General features: G+C 43.5%; 1 protein-coding gene across 2 annotated transcripts in view; it reads left to right on the plus strand.

The window, feature by feature from the left end:
- The window catches only part of CCSER1 (coiled-coil serine rich protein 1), a 918,294-nt gene that overhangs the window by 151,203 nt on the left and 750,269 nt on the right, over positions 1-16,822 (plus strand). The gene's annotated exons all lie outside the window — the stretch shown is intronic.

Consider the following 16,822-nt stretch of genomic DNA (forward strand, 5'->3'; position numbering starts at 1 on the left):
GAGTGGTGGATACTTGGAATGCCGTCCCGTGGGAGGTGGTGGAGAGGAAAACAGTAACGGAATTCAAAAATGCATGGGATAAACATAAAGGAATCCTGTTCAGAAGGAATGTGTCCTCAGAAGCTTAGCGGAGATTGGGTGGCAGAGCCGGTGGTGGGAGGCGGGGCTAGTGGTTGGGAGGAGGGGCTAGTGCTGGGCAGACGTCTGAGGTCTGTGCCCTGAAAATGGCAGATACAAATCAAGGTAAAGTATACACATAAAGTAGCACATATGAGTTTATCTTGTTGGGCAGACTAGATGGACCTTGCAGGTCTTTCTCTGCCGTCATCTACTATGTTACTAGTTACTATCTATCTATATAACAGAGGGAAAGGTAAATCTGGTACATGCTTAATAGGTAATTCATATAAAACACACACATACACTTATCTATCTATCCATCAAACATATAAATGGCAAGTGACCGACTCACCTGCAAATGCGCAGTAGAGACTTCCCTCTCTGTCCCACCCTCGCGTCAAGACGTGATGACATCAAAGGGTGGAACAGAGAGGGAAACGGAGTTGGACTGTCGGACGCTGCCGCTGGAGCCTGGAAACGAACATCGCATGCACCAACCTCCACCCTTCCCCCCATCGCCGCCGCCGCCGCTCCCGCCCCCCTCCGTATCGTGTCAGGTCAGTGCAGGGGGCCCTGCATGGAGGGGGGAGGGAGCGGCGGCGAGGAGGGTAGCTGGAAATCTCGCCTCTTTTAACGGGCTTAACGGCTAGTCTATCTATATATAACACAAAAGTCATGGAAGCTAATATTAGAATAATTTCTATTTAGTCAAATTGTGAAAGACCCTACACGCTCAACAGGTCATATGTTGGATCTAGTATTTATATCACCTGCTTTATTTCAATCCCTTATTGTATTACCTGTTATTCAAGGAATTGCATGGTCTGATGCTTTAGTAATGTTTGAATTCGCAATGAAAGACTTAAAGGGAAAATAAATCAGAGAAGCAACAATGCTGCAGACAAGATCCAAATTTGAAATGACAGATCTAAAAGCTTGTCTGGCAGATAAATTATCAGACAATATAGATAAGAGTCAAAACTGTATGATCGATCACTGGACAAAATCATTAACAGACGCATTACATCAGGTAGCACCAAAAAAGACAGTAAAAGTTAAGAACTCAGGAGAGACCTGTTGTTGTTTTACACCAGCACTAAAACAAGTAAGAAAAGATCTAAAAGCTGCAGAGACATTACTGCAACTTAGTTATCATGAAGATCCAAGATGGCTGCCTGAGAGAGGCCACAGGGAAGCTTCATTGTGCAACTCTCTATCAGTAGAATGGGAAAGAAGTGTAAGGGGAAACCTAGAGATTTTTCCTCTGAATCTCAAGTGAGCTTCCCTTACCAGCAGGCCACAATAATCATTGAAACTTTCGCTGTAAAAATGCTGATCACTCCTGCTTTGCTGAAAGAAAAAGCGGCTATGGGAGACTCTGATGTCACCTTGAGCCTAGATCAACGTTCTGTATCTCCCCCTCTCCTATTGGAACTCTGCTCCGAAGATGGGTTGCAGTTGCCCACATTGCAGGATAGTGCTGTTGCTGGAGAGGAGAGCCCTTGGCAGCCAGAAGTATCCGGGACTGTCTTAGGAAAAGGGAGGTTTTCCGATTCAGGTGCTGCAAGTCTCAGACGTTTTACCACAGTCTCTTTTGCAAGGAGAATTGTTGAATTCCTTGAAGACAGTGCAGTCATTTGAAAAACCTGAGGTGGTTTCCCTTGAATCCATTTGGGAAGCACTAACTTCCCTGCATATTGCGGTTTCATTGTTAACAAAGGCTGTGGTAGCTTTCAGTTCTTGTGCTTGCATGACGTGAGAGGAAAAGCAGCTGCAGGGCAGGCAATGCAGCGGAGAACAGTGCTGGAGGAAGGCCAGCCAAACCAGAGGCCCCAAAGCCCTGTGTCTGCACCTTCCCTGCCTCTAAGGGGGGCCCGGCGCCAGAGTTTTTTCTCCGGGTCCCATCAGGAGCAGGAGAGAGACAGACCCCAGCACTGGGCCCCCCTTGGAGGCCGGGCCCTGGGGGAATCTTGCCCCTCCACTTGGCAGCCCTGCTAAGCTGTGCTAAAAAGTGGCCAGTGCCTCTCTGTCAGCATGTGGGTTTCCCCCACATGTGCAGCTACATTTAGCGGGGTAGTAAAATGGCCACATTCGTTATTTTTTAATGGCTACACGCTAATCTGCATTAGCACATGGCCATTACCACTGGGAGCCCTTACCACTACCTATTTAACGCTAATTGAGTAGTGCACAGTGATGTGCCCTCGCTATTCGATTAGTGCAGACACGTCTATTCTCTGCCCCCAGATATACCTTCAGTTCCTTCAGGTTCGAAGGTTCGTGGTGGTGAAGCCACCGGGCACCGCCCTCGCGTCAAACATCATGACATCAAGGGCGGAGCAAATGTTGAGGGAGAGTTTTATTACTGTACCTGTGCTCCGCCCTCACGTCAAAACGCGATGACGTCAAGGGCGGCCCAGGAACATCGCCACCCACACAGAGCTACAACAATGCTAACAACAGCGGCGGCGCACGAACCAGCTACAACCGCGACGAGCCACGGGACGGCTCAGGAAAATCACCACTGTTCATCTGTATGTGAGTCACCCCCCCAAAAAAAGCTAGCGCCCGTTTCATTGCTCTGAGAAACGGACCTTCTTTCCTAGGAAAGAAGGTCCGTTTCTCATAGCAATGAAACGGGCGCTAGCTTTTTTGGGGGGGATGACTCACATACGGATGAACAGTGGTGATTTTCCTGAGCCGTGCCGTGGCTCGTCGCGGTTGTAGCTGGTTCGTGCGCTGCCGCTGTTGTTAGCATTGTTGTAGCTCTGTGTGGGTGGCGATGTTCCTGGGCCGCCCTTGACGTCATCGCGTTTTGACGTGAGGGCGGAGCACAGGTACAGTAATAAAACTCTCCCTCAACATTTGCTCCGCCCTTGATGTCATGACGTTTGACGCGAGGGCGGGGCCCGGTGGCTTCACCACCACGAACCTTCGAACCTGAAGGAACTGAAGTCAGTGACTTGGCTTCACTGACTTCAGTGTCCTCAGAACGTTCAGGGTGAGTTTTATTATAGTATATATATATATATATATATATATATATATATATATATATATATATATATATATAATTATATTATTTCCACAGGAGTAGCATGCGCTGATGACCAAACTATCGCAGAATGCCTCAGCACAGGCTGCGGTAGTGCCCTTTTACCGAGTGGTAGGCCTGCTTTAGGCCTACCATGCCTAAGTAAAAGGGCCCCTAACTGCCTTACACCATGGCAGCACACCTTAGTAAATCCAGCCTATAGTAAGAACAGTTTGCACTTGGATCAATAGAAACGTCAGCAGAGAAAGCAAATTATACTCTGACAAACAGCAGCACTGAGGTACTAATATGCATAATTCTTTGTTCAGTTCATTTTAATGAAAGCTGATATTAATGCATTGTTCGCTCAATTTTATTCAATTTTTATTCATCAGTTTAATTGCTATGCAGATGCAATTAAATGAGTTAGGATATGTGAAACTACTGCTTATGGCTCTGGCAGAGTCAGAGATGTAAACATAGCTTTTACATAATGAACACATGAATCTGGGGTTCTGAGTAGTGCAATAATCATGACAGTATATGAAACACCTTTTCTTCAGTGTTACATTTTGAATGCAGAGAAGAACGTTTTCTTTTCAGGAACCTTGTAGTATTTGAAAGGGCAAAATGCTACATTCAAAATACTGAACTAAACCTCTATGATCCATAAAGTAATCATAAACCACACAGTAACTTCTCTGAGCCCTCACTGATCTGAATATAGCTGCAAAATTTGCTACTTTATGTTCCATAATAGTTGAGCCCCTTCCAAAGGTTCTTTGGGAGATAAAGGAAGAGATTATTAGTTGAAATAAAGCTTTCTCAGGAGAGCAGACATTACAGCCTCCTACAGTGTAATATGGTCCATCAGTAGGTAACCAGGCAACTGCTGTTCCCAGAGTAAAGGGATCTGCTTGGAGGCAGGACATGCAAATTGCAGTCTTTCACTGATGGGTGGAAATCACATACCACTATTATTTACACAGATAAAAAATAATATCACTTTACAGTTAAAAGTATAATATATATATATCTTGGAATACATATTGATTGAGAGGGCTGCAGGACTGCATTCGCTGAGAAAACAGACTCTCAACTGAAAAGGGTAGGAGTTCACCCTAGGTTGTAGATTCAGAGTGAATAATTAAAGTTTAGCGAAGGAAAGTTTACAATTTTCTCTTATATGAAGGCTGACCCCTAGTGGTAGTTTCGCTCCTAGCAGTCAGTGCTGCCATTTTGAACCCAGAGCAAGATGGGGCAGGACTGGAGGAGGATGGCCCCCAAAGAAAGCCCTGGCGCTTCGCAGGAGGTTCAAGTATGTGAGGGGAGCATTGGGGGGGGGGTGTTTCAGTTGAGCGGGTGGATTGGTTTGGACAGGTGCTGAGTTATTGGGGGATCAGAATGGGGGCAAGGGGTTCTCAGTTTGCCAGGGAGATAGGATTCAAGGGTTCTTAGGTGGATGGGGGATCAGATCGGGGGTGCTGAATTAGGTGGGATTGAAAACAGAGGAAAGGATTGGAGGATCTGAAAGATCCTTTTATACAAGTCCAGGACAATATTCAGCCAGAACCAGCATTCAATGTCAGCAAATGCCTGCTCATACCTGGATATTCAGTATTGGTGCCTAGATATGCGTCTTCATTGAATATCTCACCACACTCATACCTTTAATCACAGAAAATGTATACCATATGTTTTTCGTTATTATGTATATATTATATATTGTCCTCAGACCCTCTAGTTTCCCGTTGTTTTCCTTCCAATGTTTCAATGTTCTTTTCCATTGATATATTCCTTAACGATACTTTGATTTTGTCTCATATAACTCTTCACAATGTAATCCATAACCGAATTGTAACAAACTGTATTTCCATCATTCATAATGTATTGTAAGCCACACTGAGCCCGCAAAAAGGTGGGAAAATGTGGGATACAAATGCAATAAATAAATATCCAAGTCTATTTTAGCCAGTGGCAAGCAGTATTTCAAAAATGCTGACTAACACTGACTGAATATTGACTGGAATAATTGTTATGTCTCTATTATGTATGAGTTTATTTTATTTTTCACACATATGTTAAATTCTTATTAAAATAAAAATACTTTAGTAGGGCTGTGCACAGGTCAAAAATGTTTGGTTTGTTCTTGATTCATTTGGACGTTTTTCTGAATTATGGGTGTGTTTTGGTTCATTTCACACATTCATTTTAACTTTGTAAAAGACCCCCTGAATGCATGCTAAGAGCATACATCACTACTATGTAGCAGCTTACAAGTTGATTCATTCTTCAGTTGTTTCGGCCTCCAGGAGGCAAACAGCAACTGAATATCAGAACTAGAGGACATGATATGAGGCTGCAAGGAGGTGGACTTATTGGCAACATCAGTAATGGCTTACTGGAAGAAGCAGTAGAGACAAAAACAATAATGGAATTAAAAGAGGAATGGAATAAACACAGCAAATCTCTTAATAGAATAAGGATGGAAACCAAGCATTGCACAAGCTCAAAAAAAGAGGTGAAATTACTGAAAAGGCAGTTGCAACCCTTAACAAAAGTATGGAAGTAAATAACATGCATGGAACAGCAGTCACACCCTTAACCACTACATGTATCCTTAAGTGCCTCCAGCTTATTCAAAATATGGCTGTGAGGTTGCTTTGCGGAGCTGATCATATCACTTCCCTTTTGGATGAGCAACACTAACTTACATAAGAACACCAGCATTGCCATACTGGGACAGATTGAAAGTCCATCAAGCCCAGTATCCTGTTTCCAACAGTGGCCAATTCAGGTCACAAGTACCTGACAAGATGCCAGAACAGTAAAATAGATTTTATGGTGCTTGTCCTAGAAATAAGCAGTGGATTTTCCCAAGTTCATCTCAATAATGGCTTATGGGCTTTTCTTTTAGCAAATTATCCAAACCTTTTTTAAACCCTGTTAAGCTGACTGCTTTTACCACATTCTCCGACAATGAATTCCAGAGTTTAATTATATTTGATTCTGATGCTGGTCTGCCAAGTTCCGTATACCAGCTTTGTGATCTACATTCCAGATGTACTAACATAGTAGATGATGGCAGATAAAGATCTGTACAGTCCATCCAGTCTGCCCAACAGGATAAACTCATAGTATAAGGTATGATGTGGTACTACATATGTATACTTGATCTTGACTTGTCCTTGCCATTTTCACGCCTTCTATACAGTTCAGTACTCCTTTGTATCACACATATTTTTTTGAATTCTGTATTTTTTTTCCTATTCCCATCAGAGGTCATTTTTTTTATATACAGCGTAACTCACTGGTTGTCCTCCATCTGCCAGAATTTGTCTGGAGGTTACGTGGTATGACACATTCACCTACGTAGCTCCATTTCTCTGCAGTGTACTCCCATTTAATTTCAGATGTGAATCATCTTATGTGAAATTCAGAGCTTGCTGAAAGTATCTTACTTCATCCAGCTTTCCAACCGTATTAGAGTGGCTGAGTGTCAACTAGCAGGTCTGAGGATATGTAAGAGCCTTAGTGTTTCATTTGGAATAAGGAGCCTGTGCCTGTCCCCTTTATGGCTTCCCAAATGATTCACTGTGAATACTACTTCCCTTTTGTGTTCCCTTACCTGAAATTCAGAGCTTGCTGAAAGTATCTTACTTCATCCAGCTTTCAAACCTTATTAGTCAGAGTGGCTGAGTGTCAACTAGCAGGCCTCAGTGTTTCATTTGGAATAAGGGGCCTGTCCCCGTTATGGCTTCCCAAATGATTCACTGTGAATACTACTTCCCTTTTGTGTTCCCGAGAAGCTCTGCACCTATTAATACTGCACAGTGCTTTGTAGCCATCTGATGAAAGGCAGTTTTCATCCCAAATAAATAAATAGAAAATGTTGCTAATCTATTATTAGGTTTTTCCAAATATCTCCAGATACACAAAACTCGATATTCAAAGACACTTATTCAGATTACGGCCAGTGGCGTAGGAAGGGGGGGGGGGGCGGTGGGGCGGTCTGCCCCGGGTGCACGCTGCTGGGGGGGTGTCAGCTCCGCTGGTTCCCTGCTCCCTCTGCCCCGGAACAGGTTACTTCCTTTTCCGGGTCAGAGAGAGCAGGGAACCAGCGGAGCCGACGCAGCTCCCAGCAACGTGCACTCGGGGGTGGATCGGCCCGCCTGCCCGTCCCTCGCTTCTCAATGTAAGTAAAAATGTGCTCCGATGGGGGGGGGGGGGGGGGTGCGCACTGGAGGGGGGGGGTGTGCTGTGCTGCACCTGGGGGGGGGGGGGGGTGAGCAGCGGCAACCCGCCCCGTGTGTCAGCCGCCCTCGCTACGGCACTGATTACGGCAACCACTGCACAGCGCTTCCAGCTCTGAAAGGAGTATTCAGCACTGTGCTGTATCCTGATAGTGGCACTGATTATCCATGAATAATTAAAACCCCATGGCCAGTGTTTAAAACAGAGTAAATTACAGCAGATAAAGACCTGCACTATCCATCCAGTCTGCCCAACAGAAATCATGGAATAGAATAGAATATGCTGCCCAGATTTGCATACCTAAATTTGGACATGCACCCAAGATGCATGCACAGTTTAATTGAATAACAAGCCCTTAGCTATCAAAAATTGGGTGCTAACAATAATTATTGAATTTAATTGGCATTCATTAATATTTGCATGCGCATCTGGCTGCACGTTATTCTTTAAGGCATGGCACCTAACACTACTAGTGCGTAACTCAAAAGGGGATATGGCCATGGGCATGTTAGGTATGCTCTAAAAAGTTGCATGCGTAGTACATAGGGGCTCTTTTTACAAAGGAGCGCTAAAAAATGGCCTGCGGTAGTGTAGATGTGTGTTTTGGGCACACGCAGAATCTTTTTTCAGCGCACCTGTAAGAATGCCTTTTTAGCATTTTTACTGAAAATGGATGTGCGGCAAAATGAAAATTGCTGCATGTCCATTTTGGGTCTGATACCTTACCGTCAGCCATTGACCTAACGGTAAGGTCTCACACAGTAACCTGGTGTTAATGGTCTACGCACGTAAAAAGCCGATTAACACCCGTGTGCCAGAAAACGAAAATATTTTTCTGGTACATGTAGCAGATTCACGTCAAAAATGAAATTACCGTAAGGACCACATGGTAGGAGGTAACTCAAAATTGATGCGTGTTGGACACGTGTATGCGCCTACGCAGCTTAGTAAAATAGTCCCATAGTAACATAGTAGATGATGGAAGATAAAGAATTTTATGGTCTATCCAGTGTGCCTGAAGAGATAAACTCATTACATAAGGTATGAAGTGATACAAGGTGATACAACATATGTATACCTGAACTTGATTTGTTCATGCTGTTTTCAGGGCAGAGACTGTAGAAGTCTGCCTGGCACTGCCCATGTTAAAAAAAACTTTTGAAGTTGTTATTGAAGCCCTCCAATCCAGCCCATCCAAATCTATCCAGCAATAGAGGTCTGCCCCCTACTGTTTTTGCTTCACAGTTATAGAATATGACTTCAGTGCACCTAACTTGGGTACCAGCATTTACACCAGGTTTCACCAGGTGTAAATCTGGCACCTAAAGTTAGGTGTAGGAATCAGTGCTAAGCACAGTGCTTTAAATGGTCACACCCTTTATAGAATCACAATTAGCACTAATTTTTTTTTAGAACCCAAGTTTGAGCACCATGTACTGAATCTGGTCCTAAATGCCTAAAGGGCCCTTTGTTAGTTTTATTTATTTGGATTTTGCTCACACCTTTTTCAGTAGTAGCTCAAGGTGAGTTACATTCAGGTATATTGGATATTTTTCTGTTGCAGGAGGGCTCACAGTTTGTACCTGAGGCAATGGAGGGTTACATGACTTGCCCAAGATCACAAGGAGCAGAAGTGGGATTTGAACAGGCCACTTCTGGATTTCAAGACCGGTTCTCTAACCACTAGGCCACTCCACTCCACGTAGTTTTGGCTATGTCTCATAAAAGATAAAAGGCCCTGTTTACTAAGCCATGCTAGAGGTGCGCTAGTGTTTTTATCGAGTGCCATGGGTGTCTACACAGTTAGTGTGTGCTAACTTTTAGCATTGCTAAAACTGCTAGTTCACCTTATTTATTTATTTATTTATTTATATTTATTTAGTCACATTTATACCCCACATTTTCCCACATGTTTGCAGGCTCAATGTGGCTCACATTAAACCGAGAAGGCAATTGCCAACCCGGTTATTAATCAATTACAATATATTGTGGTAAACAGAGAGTGTAGAAGAACAAGATGAAAGGAGGGAAAAGGGAAAGGAAAAGGGTCCAAAATAGTCCATTGATGTATTGCTTTGGAGGACTTTAGGATTTATGTTGAATCCTGGGAGTAAGCTTAGTAAACAAACCCCAAAATGTTTCTGTTACAAACAAAAGCTGAAAATGTGGGAATACTTCTGAACATTGGGGGTCTGATTGCTTTGGTTTTTCTTCCATCCTATGTGCATGGGAAAAGCCCTTGATGAATCACTCTAAGAATTCAAGCATCCATAATTTTCCAAAGGTTAATTTGGTTTACCTTTAGAATTGTATTTTCCTATGTAATAGAGTAATTAGGGATTATTAAAGAGTCTTAATGCCCTATTGTTACAGCTTTTTATTTACTGGATTATGAAGTAATTAAGAAAAGAGACAGAACATCTGAAGGAATCCATATCTGCAGGGCATTAGAGCCTTTTAGGTTTAAAAATTCTGATTTAACCAGCATTCCAGAAGATTTTTTCTTTTCACTATCTCAATGCCTAAGGCTATTTTATTGGAAGAACTTGCACTTCAGCTTGACTGGGATTTAGTTTAACATACACTTTCAGTGAAAAGATAGATAATTTCTTGGCCAATGGATTTATCAGACATGCATATTGCTTTTGAACACTTTTCCCTTCAAATTCAGATCATTACTACTACTACTACTACTACTATTTAGCATTTCTATAGCGCTACAAAGCATACGTAGCGCTGCACAAACATAGAAGAAAGACAGTCCCTGCTCAAAGAGCTTACAATCTAGTAGACAAAAAATAAAACAAACAAATCAATTAATGTGTAGAGGAAAGAGGAGAGGAGGGTAGGTGGAGGCGAGTGGATACAAGTGGTTACGAGTCAAAAGCAATGTTAAAGAGGTGGGCTTTCAATCTAGATTTAAAAGTGGCCAAGGATGGGGCAAGACGTAGGGGCTCAGGAAGTCTATTCCAGGCGTAGGGCACAGCAAGACAGAAGGAGCAAAGTCTGGAGTTGGCAGTAGTGGAGAAGGGAACAGATAAGAACGATTTATCCAGGGAACGGAGTGCATGGGAAGAGGTGTAGGGAAGGACGAGTGTGGAGAGATACTGGGGAGCAGCAGAGTGAGTACATTTATCGGTTAGTAGAAGAAGTTTGAACAGGATGTAAAAATGGATAGGGAGCCAGTGAAGCGACTTGAGGAAAGGGGTAGTATGAGTAAAGCGACCCTGGTGGAAGACGAGACGGGCAGCAGAGTTTTGAACCGACTGGAGAGGGGAGAGGTGACCTCTATTCCTTGTAAAATTTTACCTGTTTGTACTTTATGGAAGTTTGAATATTTCTATCATATTGTCCATTTTCTTCTCCCAGCAAGGGTATTTTGAGGTTCTTGGACCCTTCTTGCTAAGGTTTATGTTGCAGACTTTGTGCAACAGGGTGCAAGGGAGGTGGGGGAGCAGGGAGTACCTTGGCCTGGGGGATTCCTAGGCCCTGCCAGCTGAAGAATCCCGAGCAGTCTCATCGTTAGCAGCCCATTTGCAGTTGCCGACACCAGCGCTGCCCCCTCCCGCACCCGGTCAGCTCAACTAGCATACCCATGCATGCATGGGGGGGGTGGGGGAGGGAATGCCGGCATCAGCAACTGGAAATGTGCTGCTGCCCAGGAATCCCCGCCAGCTACACTAATGATGTGCGCTGCCACTGGGTAGGCCCGAAGCGAAACTGGGTGAGCCCCTGCCCACCTGGACCCACCTATGACTACACCACAGGTTTTACCACAAGTTGAGTTATTTTAGCACAGGGTCGACGTTTAAGCAATGAGACTTAACCACATTGATAAGTTCTCTCCTAAATGTCTATATCATATCACCTCTACCCCTCATTTCCTGTAGGGCAGAGGTTCCCAAACCTGATCCTAGAGGCACCCCTGCCAATCAGGTTTTCAGGATATCCACAGTGAATATTCATGAGAGATGTACCTGCAAATCTCTCTCACGAATATTCATTGTGGATACCAGAAGGCAGGTAGGCAAACAATCCACAAGAACCAGAATGGAGAACAACACAGAAGATCTCAAGGATAAAAAAATCAAAAGTCCAGTTTATTCACCACTGAAAACAATAAGTAAATAAATATATAAAAGCCTAACATGGCCATGTTTCGCCCTCTCAGGGGCTGAGTTAGGGGCTTGCAAGAATACTCAGAGGTGTAGTTTCACAGTGTCACCTATTGGTAAAGTAACTTCTCTCTTAGAGGAGCAGCAGCTTGCGATCTGCTGTGTTATTCTCCATGCTATTCATTTGGTTATCCTGAAAACCTAACTGGCTGGGGTGCCTCCAGGACCAGGTTTGGAAACCACTGCTCTAGGGTATAAATATCCAGGCTTTCAAGTTTCTTCTCATACATCTTCAAGCGCAGACCCCATACCATTTTGGTCTCCTTAGCTAAGTCCTGCGTAGTGGCTCTTGCTGACAGTCCCTATGACTCAGTAAAGTCAGGTGTAGGGTTACCATATGTCTGGATTTACACGGACATGTCCTCTTTTTGAGGGCATGTCCGGGCAACCGGATGGGTTTTGCCAATCTGCCCGTTTGTCCGGATTTCTGGACAAACAGGCAGGCTGGTGGGCGGGCCGTCCTACAGGATGGCCCACCTGCCAGCCTGCCCGTTTGACCAGAAATCTGGACAAACAGGCAGATTGCTAGCCTCCCCTCCCCTTACTTACTAGTGCCCTGGTGGTCTAGTGACCTCTTCCACCTTCGGGACAGGAAAGAGCCCCCTCTTTCCTACCCGGAGCATTGCCCTGCATGCATCCTTCCTGTTGCTGATCGTCAGGCTCTTTCCTGCCCCAAAAAGGTCACTAGACCACCAGGGCAGTAGTAAGGTAAGGGGAGGGGGGTGACTGGGAGGGAGGCGACGGGGTATGTGACAGGGGGGAGGGGAAATGTGACAGGGGCGGAGCGAGGGTGTGACAGGGGGTGGGGCACGTGTCCTCCTTTTTGGGGGACAAAATATGGTAACCCTAGTCAGGTGGAACTGAAGCACCATGTTTTTTGCTTTCAGAATACAGTTCTTTCTGTTTATTTCCCTTGTAGCTTCAAGATCATGCTTACATTTTGAGTATAGTAATGGACAAATTGTCATATGCTGTTGACAAGTAGGAAGACAGGCGGAAAGACTTCTTTGTGCTGTGCTGTGCCTTATGATATGGAAGTTCTGGAGCTCCATTTGGAGCACTCCCATTTTCACCTTCCGAGCAGAATACTGCTACATGCTAATTGCACAATGTTTTGACAGTTCAGAAGAATCATCACGAAACTTTTGTTAAAAAATGCTGGTATATGGAATAGACAGACTGGGAGATGAGCCCAGACGTGTTAACCCTTGAAGCGGGGGTGCTGTGTGTGTATCACTTTTTAGGGCCACATGCTGCTGTGTCATTGAACTAAAGTAAATTGCATCTCTTCATTAGTACCAGCTACCATCCTGGAAGTCAAACGTTATAAGTGTTTCAGTTTACTCTGGTGTTTGTCAAAAAATAAACCTGCCAAAAACAAGTTGTGCATTTTCCAGTCTTTAATGGGTTAATACTTGAAATTGTCTGACACAGGGGCATGTGGTGTGGTCTAGTTTACTAACTACAGTGTTTAATTTGTGCAGTAAATTAAACAATTGGCACTCTCATTTCATTTAGGGGGGTCTTTTACTAAAGCTTAACTCGAGTTATCTGCAGCAGGGCCCATTTTATTCTTATGGGCCTTGCTGCAGCTAGCTTGAGCTAAGCTTTAGTAAAAGACCCCCTTAATTTATTGGCACTGTGCAGATGCCAGTACCTGGAGACTGATAGCAATATATATAAAATCATACTAAAAGCATAACATACAGAATCATAAAAATACAGACAAGAAGCAGACCATCCCTTTCCCAGTCAACCCACTATCAATCATATCATAATAATCATCATCTACTGTAAATCAAGGAAAAGACTTAGCAAAACAACAGACTTTACCTCTTCAAATAAGCTGAATAGAAGGACCTGATAATTTTTTCATGATTTACTCAAACATCATGACCTCGTATGAAGGAAATTCAACAACTGGGAAAGATGCAGCCAAAACCACTGTGGCCAGGCTGATTCTTGGGAGTTGCTGGCAAAGATGTGGCTCGCACTCAGGGCTTTTTTTTGAGGGGGTACTGAGTACCGGCACCTCTTCCATTGTCTGCTAAAATTGACCCATGGACCCCAAGTTTTAATGAAAGAGCTCAGGCTCTACACGCCAATTTTGCCTTGTCAGAGATTCTGTGACTGGTTGCAAGGGGCCTGGCTATTGTGGGGTGGGTCCCTCCGTGATCACCCCATTGCTGAAGGGTGGCCTGGCATTTGAGTACCAGCACCTTTTTCGCTAGGAAAAAAACACACTGCCCACACTCAAAGGGATTTGAAGAGATGAAAAGAGAGAGAGGAGGATGAAGGTGAGGAAAGAGAATGCAAGAGGGTGAGAAAGGGGAAGGGACAGAAGGAAGAGAGATGAGAGGAGAAAGAGAGGGGGGAAGAGAAAGACCCAACTCTCACCCCATACCCCTCATCTGCACTCTTACATCCCCATGTGACTGCGCCTCTCTCTTGCCCTTATAGCATCCTACATCCTCCGAAACTAGCTACATAGCGTCACACTATCATTCAAACTTCCCAAGCAGCCACTCAGTGAAATGCATCCTTCTGCACTGCATAGAACAGGGGCTCTTAACCAGTCCTTCCTGCAACCCCAGTAGGTGTGACAGCAGATCAAATGGTGCGTGGAGAAGGGTCTTGAAATCTAAAACTTATGAAAACCTATCTCTTCGACAAAATATATCATAAAGAACAACACGCGTAACTCTACTTTCTTTAAGTTACCCAGGAATGTTCTTTAATGTCTTCTGCTTTCACAATATCATGCACCTAATTGTCTATGGCTTTAACACTATCATGTATACTACCATCATGTAACCAAAACTTCTACTTCTAATATTATGTATCTCACCATCATGTACCCAAAAATCGCTGTAAACCAAATGTACATTTTTTTCTATTTCCAGTATCCACGATAAGTAGAGGAGTGTGGTAGCCGTGTTAGTCCACTCTTAAGGTTATCAATAGAAATCAAACAAAATAAAACATGGAAAAGAAAGTAAGATGATACCTTTTTTTATTGGACATAACTTAATACATTTCTTGATTAGCTTTCGAAGGTTGCCCTTCTTCGTCAGAGCTAGCACATTTGCTTATTTCCGATCTGACGAAGAAGGGCAACCTTCGAAAGCTAATCAAGAAATGTATTAAGTTATGTCCAATAAAAAAGGTATCATCTTATTTTCTTTTCCATGTTTTATTTTGTTTGATTTCTATTGATATCAGTATCCACGATGAATTGTAAGCCACATTGAGCCTGCAAAAAGGTGGGATAATGTGGGATACAAATGTAATAATAATAATAATAATAATAATAATAATAATAATAAGGCAATTTATCAAAACTTTCTAGACAGTGTGAAGGCAGTTATTAGGTCATTTATTGATAGTATAATTGTGCACAGTGTAATTTTAGCAACATGTTATCAGTTGCCATTGTTAGTGACTAATAGCGACATCTAGCGTTGTCAGTAGTCACTATGGGACACATACTTTAGGAAGGGGGTGCAAGAGTTTCATTGATCAGTTGAAGGGGTGCAGGAGCTAAAAAAAAGCTTAAGAATCCCTGATTTAGAGTACATACTTAATTTCATGCTCTCTGTTCTGAATTACCACAAAATAAGCTTTTTAAAAACTCCTGTGCTGTGTCCCATGTCTGGAAAGTTAGGTTAGGTGCATGTAAACTGCATTGTTTCTATTAGAAGATAAATCAGTGTATTTTGCAGTGTGCTATCAGCTGCTTTCTTGTCTTCTATATATGGCTAAGCCAATAACACCTTGCATCCTTGCTTCCAAGTGCAATAGGAAAGCAAATCAGTTTATTCATAGACTAATCTGCAATACAATCCATAGAGCTGATGTATTTAGAGCACCTAAATACCAAAGATAAACATACACTCCATAGCATTCTATAAGGTGCTTGTGTAAGTGTAAATCCTGCCCAAGCCCTGCCCAAACTCCATCCATGTGTATGCGAGATATCTGCATATTTACAGAATAACACTTAGAGGGGAATTTATCAGCATGGACTACTAGGTTATTTTACTTTTCTCCCCATATGAGGGAGTGGGCGGTATATGGTCAGGTTCCCATATGATTACACCCTCACTGAGACTAAGAGCGAGCCACCTTAGGGAAGATGGAGTTACACCTGCTGAGTCAGAGGCATGGGGCTCACTCAGGGAGTTGGTTAAATGCCCTGAGGTAGAACAGATCAGGTAGGCCTTGATTCAAGAAGTCTCCATGGGCATAGTGAGAGAGCCCTGAGTCAAGATGTCTGTAGGGAGCAGCCCTGAGAGAGGACCTTCCATCAACGATACATAGAGAGAGAAGGCTACAGAACCTAAGGAAGTGTCAGGGGAGAGGAATAGGCTGAGCCTAAGTGTTTCCCTAGGGTGGCAACCTGTGTGTATCCAGTCATCCTCCAGGAGTTGATTATATTTGGACACAGCACTGCTAAAGTAGGAGAGAACCTTGCAGAATATTCCTACAGTATATGAATTTGGTGTGTGTCCAGAAGGAACCTGAGATGACGTTAGTTGCTACAGTGTTTGGGCCTGGCTAGAAGTCAGCCCCATGAAGACTATTGTCTGGGACTATATTAAGAGAGAGAGAGAGACTCTACCTAAAATGACTAAACCTGTGAAATAACAGAACTGATTACAACCTTTTGGTGTACATAAATATAGTACTTCTGGCTTTTACCTGCAACCTGTGTGTGTGTGTATGCACATTTTCATAAGGTCCTGTAGCCAGCTGCTAGCCACCCTGCCACACCCCAGTTATTAGTAACTAGGTCTCATTTCATAAAATGGGTTCTGTGCTGAAGTGGCACAAGTTGCTGGTAAAATAACATGTTTAATGGTAGCCTATGTTGATAACTACAACCCTTAGGCAGAAATTCAACACGTTACATATGTGTGCAGGATGCTGAACATTTACACAGGTGAAGGACTATTCTGTGATTAGTCAGCTGCATCCATGTACCCTTTACTTACTGAATTGTGAGAGTACCAGCAGGGCACTTAAACTCTATTTTTTTTTGTTACATTTGTACCCCGTGCTTTCCCACTCATGGCAGGCTCAATGCTGCTTACATATTGTATACAGGTACTTATTTGTACCTGGGGCAATGGAGGGTTAAGTGACTTGCCCAGAGTCACAAGGAGCTGCCTGTGCCTGAAGTGGGAATCAAACTCAGTTCCTCAGTTCCCCAGGACCAAAGTCCACCACCCTAACCACT

The sequence above is a fragment of the Microcaecilia unicolor genome, chromosome 2, assembly GCF_901765095.1.
Source record: "Microcaecilia unicolor chromosome 2, aMicUni1.1, whole genome shotgun sequence".
NCBI lineage: Eukaryota > Metazoa > Chordata > Amphibia > Gymnophiona > Siphonopidae > Microcaecilia > Microcaecilia unicolor.